The 8,663-nt window shown below is 37.1% G+C and overlaps 1 protein-coding gene across 1 annotated transcript in view; it reads left to right on the forward strand.

The window, feature by feature from the left end:
• The window catches only part of vcpip1 (valosin containing protein (p97)/p47 complex interacting protein 1), a 29,146-nt gene extending 22,706 nt beyond the window's left edge, over positions 1 to 6,440 (forward strand). Inside the window, exon 4 of the mRNA XM_048529647.2 lies at positions 3,586 to 6,440. The gene's annotated coding sequence lies outside the window, so the exon portion shown is untranslated. The remainder of the gene's footprint in view (positions 1 to 3,585) is intronic.
• Positions 6,441 to 8,663: the final 2,223 nt, after the last annotated feature.

Genomic DNA, 8,663 nt, shown 5'->3' on the forward strand with positions numbered 1-8,663 from the left:
CTAGCAATACCACCACTTAGTCAACATCTCCCTGAAAGCTTAATAGCATCCAGGACCAAGCAGCCTGCATGATTGATACACTATCCACCACCTTCAACATTGACTCTCTCTCTCCACCAGCAGTGCACAATGACAGATGCCTGTACTATTTACAGGATGCACTGCAGTAACCTTGGAAGCCGTGCACTCCCTTCACCTAATTGGTCAAGGATAGATTATGCACAGGAACATTATCACCTTCAAGTTCTCTAAATCAGACACTATCCAGATTTAAGACATAAGAAATAGAAATAGGAGATCATTCTGCCTTCAAGTTTGTTCTGCTATTCAATAAGATCATGACTGATCTTGTACTTCGGCAGCATCATTTTCTTCACTATTATATTATAGATGTATAAAAATCTATCAATCTGTTTTTTTTAGCATACTCAATGATTGATCCTTCACAACCCTCACAGCTGAGAATTTCAGAGATTCACCATCCTCCATTGAACAGATTCCTCTTCATCTTTGTTGTAAATTGCCTGACCCTAATTTGGAGACTGTGCCCCCGGTCCTTGAACTGCAGGAATTAGTGTGGTAAACCTTTGTTACAGTTCCTTTGTGGCAAGGTTCACCGTGGCTGTGTAAAATTATAGTAGAAGATCCTTCCTCTCGCATTCAAATCCTCTCATAGTAATGGCCAGTATAGATACTATTTGCCTTAATTGCTTACTGCACCGATATTAATTTGCAGTGATTCATGATTTTAAGTTCACCACTTTCCACTTTTCACCATTTAAAAAAACTCCGTATTTCTGCCTTTCCTGTCAAAATGGATAGCTTCACATGTATTTTGCTACCACTTATTTTCTCATATACATAGCTTATCCAGATTCCCATGAAATATCGCTGCAATCTCCTCTTAGCTTACACTTTTACTTAATTTAGTTTTAGGTCATCTGCAGTCTTGGAAATATATTTCACTCCCATATCCAAATAATTGACATAGATTGTGATTACCTGGGTACAAGCACTGGTTCTCATGGTAAAATATATTCCTTTTATCATCTAATTTTGTTTACTAATTTCTTATGTGGGACCTAGCAAAGTTTCCTAAAAATTGAAGCATTCCACATTCCTCCACTCCAACTCCCCCTTATCTGTTTTAGTCATAATCTCAAAAAATGCCAACAGATTTTTTAAGCATGATTTCCCTTTCACGAATCTATGTAACTTCTACCCAATCCTACCACTGTTTTCTAAGTGTCATGTTATCACATCTTTATATTAAAATTTAGAATTTTCTGTACATTTGATATTAGGCTAGTCTGTAGTTCCATTTTTTTTCGCATCTTCCTTAATGGGGTTGCATTTTATAAAATCACTTAAGTGTTATGGTCCAGAAGGTCACCATTCAGCCCGTTGCGTCTACACCAGCTCTCCAAAGAGCGTCATGACTAACAGCCATTCACTTGTCTTTACCTCCAACTCTTGCATGTTGTTTCTACTCAATCATTCAATGCCCTCTGGAAGTCTTAAATTGAATCTGTCTCCATCACACATTCCAGACATAACATTTGTTTGAAAACATTTTTTCTATCATTAACTAATAACATTTGGTGTTTTTGCAAATCACTTTAGATTTGTGTTCTTTTGTTCTTGATTCTGTTACAATCAGATACAGTTTCTCCCTATTGACTCTAAGCAGACCTCTCATAATTATGATAACTTCTATCTGATCTCCTCTTAGACATCTCTCTAAAGCAAATAGTCTGCACCTCTCCAATCTATCTTCATACTAAAATTTCTCATCTCTGGAACCATTCATACAAATCCAAACTCCACTGTCACCCAATGCATTCACATCTTTCCTGGCATCTTGTCCAAAACACAATATTCCAGCCGAGATTTAAGAAGTATCTTGCATAAATTCAGCATTACTTCCTTGCTGTTGAGCTCTATGCCTCTATTTATAAAGCGCGGATACTGTATGCATCTGTCTCCATTTGGCCTGCCAGTTTCAATGATCTATGAACATATATACCGTCTACTGTTGCACCTCCTTAAGAATTTTACGGCTTATTTGTTCTTCCTACCAAAATAGATCACCTCACACTTCCTGTTAAAATTCATCTGCCACTTATCTGCCAATCCATACACTTGACTATGTCCTTTTAAAATGCTACATGGTCCTCTCCATGGTTTATAATGCTTCCAAATTTTGTATCCTGCACAAACTTTGAAATTTTCCTCTGCACGCCAAGATCTAGATCATTACTGTGTATCAGGAAAAACAAGGATCCCTGGGAAACTCCATTAGAAACCCTCTTCCCGTCCAGAAAAAAAATCCATTGACTATTACTCCATTTCCTGTTATTCAGCCAAATTTGTATCCAAATTGTGAAAACTGAGCTATTACTTTGATCACAATTCTGTTGTGTGACACTGTGTCAAATGTCTTTGAAAGTCTACGTACGCCACTTCATCTGCATTATCCTCATCAACCATTTGCATTACTACTTCAAAAAACTCCAGCAAGTTAGGTACACATGATTTCTTCTTAAGAAATATATGTTGGTTATTTATAATAAACCCACTTTATTTCACATGACCAGTAATTTTATCCCAAATAACTGAATGACAGAATTGGATGGTAGGGCTCTGGAATGCACTCCTGGGAAGATAGTTGAGACTGGTAACCTAATCCTTAAAAACCTACTTGGATCAGCAGGAGAAGTGTCTTAACATTCAAGGCTTATGGCCCTACTGTGGGAGAGTGGGACTAATGTAGGTAGCAGTATATTTTTAGTGGTGCAGACTTGATGTGCTGAAGGACCTCTTCCATACTGTATGATTCTATGAACTGTTTCTCAAAGCTCTCCTACCACTGATATTAATTGTTGCCCTTATTTTTACAACCTTTTTCCAACATCTTGATCCTCAAAAAGCACGAAATGGGCACTAGGTAATGATATTTGTTCGAAGAGTTGGAGTAGCACAATGGGTCAAATGGCCTCCTGCATTGGAATTGTGATCAATTTTAAACCCTTTAAATGACAGAGTTTCCTCCATCACTATGGCCTTGGTAGCATTCAATTCCTTGGTAAAGACAGATAAAAGGACTTAATTTAATACCTCAGCTATTACCCCACCTTTGTGTGTAAATTCCTTTTGGTCCCTAATTGTCTCCTGTCTTCCTATAATTATTTTCCTACTCTATATATCCTTATTGGAGACTTTGGGATTCACCTTCATGTTCACAGTCCTTCTACACTTATGTAATTGCTTTTTTTTTTACCTTCCCTCTGAACCTTTTGCATTATTCTTGGTTCTCAAGTATATTATTTACCTGACACCAGAAATGGGTTACATGAAGATAGCAAAATAAATGATTCCACACCAAAACTGATGCATACGTTGGGTGATCCAAAACAGTATCAGTAGTAATATTCACTCCTGTAAAACTATGTTGTTTCCGCCATCCTATGTTTCTGATTGCATAAGGATGTATTGAACCTTTTGGGGTGGGGAAGAAAGTGAGTTGGACAATAAATTTGCACTTAAAACTGAATGTAATTGTGTAATGTTTTTCCCCTCATGCAGGCAGAGCTGGGCTTCGTGCTAGAGCCATGCCAAGGCAAAAAGAGCTCATCGTGTTCAAAAGACAGAGTCAGGTTCAATCCCCCTATCAATTGCATGACAGCAAGATTTTTCTTGATGATTTGGAAGACAGCTTCTGCCCATACAGTCCACAACTATTAACCATTAACCATAACTATTAACTTAACCTTGGATGAGATTCTGTTCTTGATGTAGCTCACGGTGAGAGAGAGCTCTTTGGTAAAAAGAGATGAGTCTCGTAAGAATATATTTTCCCGATGCATTTAAAATTTGATTTGAGCAATATTAGTTGATGGTGATGCTTGTGTTAGAAACAAAATACTGAAATGTATAGTTGGATAAGGTCATATATGTACACCCATTAAAACAAAATAAATATACAGCTCTTTAGAAAGAACTACACAGTCACTTGTCTGCCCTGGTTTCAAAGGCCTGTGCAGGGACTGGAGCTTAATATAATAAAAGTTGTCAATATTTTTGATTCGGCACTTTGCCGAATAATCTAAGTCACCAAATGTGATTAGCCATGATAAAAAATAAAGGTGTCAATTGCCTTATCACAGCAATACTCTTGACAGATCTGAGATTCATTTAAAGGTTGATTGTTCATAATAAGCTGAACAATGTTATTGAAACATCTAAGAGCTGTCCAATTGGTGAAGACAAAAATAGCTGCACTTAAAACATCTGCATTTTCTTTCTTTCCATGGTGTGCAGACATTTTTGCCTGAGTGCTTAAGTGGGGATGGAATATCCATTGCTTTGAAACCTACCAATTCCAAAGCAGTTCATCTTTGCTTCAGCATAGGCTCAAATTCAGTATTTAGAAAATTCTGTACTGATATAAAAATCTTTCGTTTTTGGCTTTGATAGTATGTGATGTCGTAGAATTGGAAAAAAAAACTTTGTCTTAAAGTTTAGCACCTATTTTGGGGGAAAAAAAGAGCTGCAATTGAAGATAATATTGTTTTCCGAGAGGGAACTAAGGGTTTTGGTTCAGTATTTTTCAGAGTTCCACCACAAATCATTTCGATCCAAAAACTTTTGGTGCTGTTCTCTAAAGTACTCCCAAAATGGATCTAACTTTGGAGTTAAGTGAAGAAAATTTTATCTTTTTAAAAAAAACATACTTGCTGAAATATTTATTTTTTTGTTGCTTCATTCAGTTTGCTTAGTATTAATCAGAACATCATTAATTTTATTTGAGTTTAAAAATATCATCAAGTATTTAGCTCTGTTGCAGGTAAAACAAAAGTAAGCACGACAATTTGTTTTTTTAAAATCACAATTTGAGTTCCTTTATCCTCACTCAAATCACCAAGTTATATCAACCTATCAAGCGCATGCGTGCACACACACACCGCTTTTATTCCTCTCAGGTTGCAAATTCTGAGAAAAACTGATGTCTTTCTCCATGATTAAAGGTGCCATTCTGTAGTGTTGTCACTGGTAATGGTAGTATTTATTACTGCAGTCAAACAGCGTGATTATTAACTTTAGCAGATGATTTTACAGTAACTGTGTGTTATGAACAATTTTAATAAGACGAAGTTTTGGTTGCAAAGGAAATACTACCAAATATTGTCCAATTTTTGAAAAATAAGCTCTGATATTGCCATTGTAACAAGGTAGTTTTTACTCCTTAAATGTGGAATCATAATGCACAAACCTTAATCAGTAAAACTACATAAGTCTGCCTTACTTATTTTTTAAAACAAGATATTCATAATTCCACTATTATATAAAATATTTAGAAGATTCTCTGGAGGGAAACCTCGATGATTTCCCATTTGCAAAAACAGAAAGTTGAGTTTCTGTTTTTTCATTTATTCTGTGCTTGGAACAGCCAGTATTGTTGTCTGTTAATCTTAATATTAACTTAATTTTTCTTTTTTAATAGGCAGATTTCATTTAATTTATAGTAATCTTTATGGCAATTGAATCATTTGCAAAGCTGCTTAGAGACTTGCAATAATCTTTACACATTTCGTAATATTTACATTCTTAGCATGCAAAAGTGAATGTGCTTTCAGACAATATTGATTAAAATATAGTTAAATTTCACAGGAGTGGTGAGTTTTTCATGACTCTTCGAAATGAGCTGTACGCTGGCAGTTTGGGCCTTAATATTAATAATTCATTTGCTTCTGAATTTGTTTTTAGGATTTATGAGGATAACAAGACAACTCCATTTAGCATGTGCATTAAAATTCACTTGCAATTTTCCATGGGATTTTCAACTTTATTGTCCTATGAAATGCGATAGCAGAACTCATGCAAAGTATTATTGGACACAGCATTCTGTAGAGAGTGATTTAACCAAAAAACAAGATTAAAATGTAGATAAATTGCGACTGCAAAGCAGGCCTAAAGTTAAATATCCCATGGAGCTGGACTTTTTTGCAGTGTTTGCCATCCAGTCATTAGAACATGTTGTAATTCTCCTTGAGTATGTATGGATAGTGTACTGTATATATGCTTTATTTTTAGTGGAGAAAATGTCCCTGTTTAAATGAAAGTGACAACAATTAATAATAGTTGTAAGAAATATACTGACATTTATGATAACAGGACAACACTGGCAATTGTTCAGCAAATTTGGTTTGTTTATATTTGTGGTTGCTGTACTAAATATCTAAAATGAATTCCTCTATAATGTAACACCTGTGTATTATAAAAGTATATATTGTACAGTACTATAAGTGACTTGTACAGTACTTGGAGTTCTTTTCTTGAATGCTTATTAAACAAAGTGGTACACTCTAGAAGTACCAACTTGCTGTTAGCATGAGTTATGAGCATATACAAAGGTGCAATAAATTAAAATGTTTCACGTGCATATTGTTCAAGAATGTTTCAAACTGTTTTAACTGCATTTTTTCCTTCTTCTGTACAAGTCCCATAGAAGAGAACTTTGTATTTTATCCTCGCACCCCAAATAATATTTTCACTGATCAAGGAAATACTTTTTCTTAATTTATATTGTTAGCATTTATCTGACCCATACAATTTGAGAGATAAATACTTCACTTAACACTGCATTCTGGGTGTTCAATATGTCGGAACTAGATTTACTTAAATTGCTTTAAATTATGATTCATTTGCAACATTGCCAAACAATTGTCTCAAAACGTGCAGTATTCCAAATGTGGTTGAACCAAAGTCCGATACAACTGTAACATGACCTGCCATGTACAGAGCTCTGGAAAAGGTGCAGAAAAATTTGGAGAGGTTTGGCCATTGTTAATTTTCTTGCGCCACTGTGTCACATAAAAATGACCAGATAAATAAACACTAGTTAATCTATCCTATCTTATCCTATAAAATTGTGCTGTCTACGGTATCACAATGCAAGTTATGAAAAACATATAAACTCAAGCCAGTTATGGAAAATAAGTTGGAAAATTATTTTCAGATCTTTTTAGGTGATCAAAACTTAAGCATGAAATCATACAGATTCTGAATTATGTTGTTCTAGAACACTAGCCGAAGAATTGTCCAGTTTTTACAGTCATACAACACAGAAGAGGTTCTTCAGGCCATTTAGTCTTCACCAAAGTTATCCACATGTCCCATTTTCCAGCACTTGGCCTTGAATGTTATGACATTTCAAGTCCCATCCGCATACCCTCTAAAGGTTGTGAGGTTTCCTGCCTCTATTACCATCGCAGGTAGTGCATCCTGACCCGAACTGTTAATTCCCCTGCTCCTCTGCTGCTGCCTGACCTGCTGTGTTCCTCCAGCTCCACAATGTATTGACAATGACTCCAGCATCTGCAGTTCTTGCTATTTCCAGTGCATTCCAGTTCCTTGATCATATCAAAAATAATTTTTTTAAGCTCTTTCTTTTAATTCGTGTTTTAAACCAGATGGTCATCTTGTGGATTTTTTCTGCACCTTTTCCAGAGCTCTGTACATGGCAGGTCATGTTACAGTTGTATCGGACTTTGGTTCGACCACATTTGGAATACTGCCACATTGGTCGCCACATTACCAAAAGGATGTGAATGCTTTGGAGAGGGTGCAGAGGAGGTTCACCAGGATGTTGCCTGGTATGGACGGCATTAGCTATGAAGACACGTTGCGTAGATTAGGATTATTTACATTCGGTGGCTCAGTGGTTAGCACTGCAGCCTCACAGCACCAGGGACCCGGGTTCGATTCCAGCCTCGGATGACTGTCTGTGCGGAGTTTGCACATTCTCCCCGTGTCTGCGTGGGTTTCCTCCGGCTGCTCCGGATTCCTCCCACAGTCCAAAGATGTGCAGGCTAGGTGGATTGGCCATGCCAAATTGCCCGTAGTGTTCAGGGGTGTGTGGGTTATACGGGGATGGGTTTGGGTGGGATGTTCCAAAGGGCGGTGTGGACTTGTTGGGCTGAAGGGCCTGTTTGCACACTGTAGATAATCTAATCTTAAAAAAAAGATGGAGGTTGAGGGGAGATCTGATTGAGGCCTACAAAATCATGAGAGGTATAGACAGGGTGGATAGCAAGATGCTTTTTCCCAGAGTAGGGGACTCAATTACGAGGGATCACGATTTCAAGGTGAGAGGGGAAAAGTTTAAGGGAGATATATGTGGAAAGTTCTTTATGCAAAGAGTGGTGGGCACTTGGAACACATTGCCAGCGGAGGTGGTAGAGGTGGGCATGATAGCATCATTTTAGATGTATTTAGACAGATACATGAATGGGCAGGGAGGCAGAGGGATACAGATCCTTGGAAAATAGGCGACAGGTTTAGATAGAGGAGGGCTTGGTGTGCTGAACGGCCTGTTCCTCTGCTGTAATTTTCTTAGTTCTTTATAGTGTTGTAAATCAGCCTTTACCAAGTTGAGTTGACAGAAACAAGTACCTGGTGCCCTCCAGCATTAGCAAAACATGACAGCCATCTGCTCAAACAGCGCTTGTTGATAAAAATAAAAACAAAGTACTGTGGATTATGAAAATCTGACAGAAACAAAGTGCTGGAGAAACTCAGCAGGTCTAGCAGCATGCGAGTCATATACAACTCAAAACATTACTTGTGTTTCTGTTTTTCTACAGATGCTGCCAAAACTAGCA

This window comes from Stegostoma tigrinum, chromosome 5, assembly GCF_030684315.1.
Source record: "Stegostoma tigrinum isolate sSteTig4 chromosome 5, sSteTig4.hap1, whole genome shotgun sequence".
In the NCBI taxonomy this organism is placed as follows: Eukaryota; Metazoa; Chordata; class Chondrichthyes; order Orectolobiformes; family Stegostomatidae; genus Stegostoma; species Stegostoma tigrinum.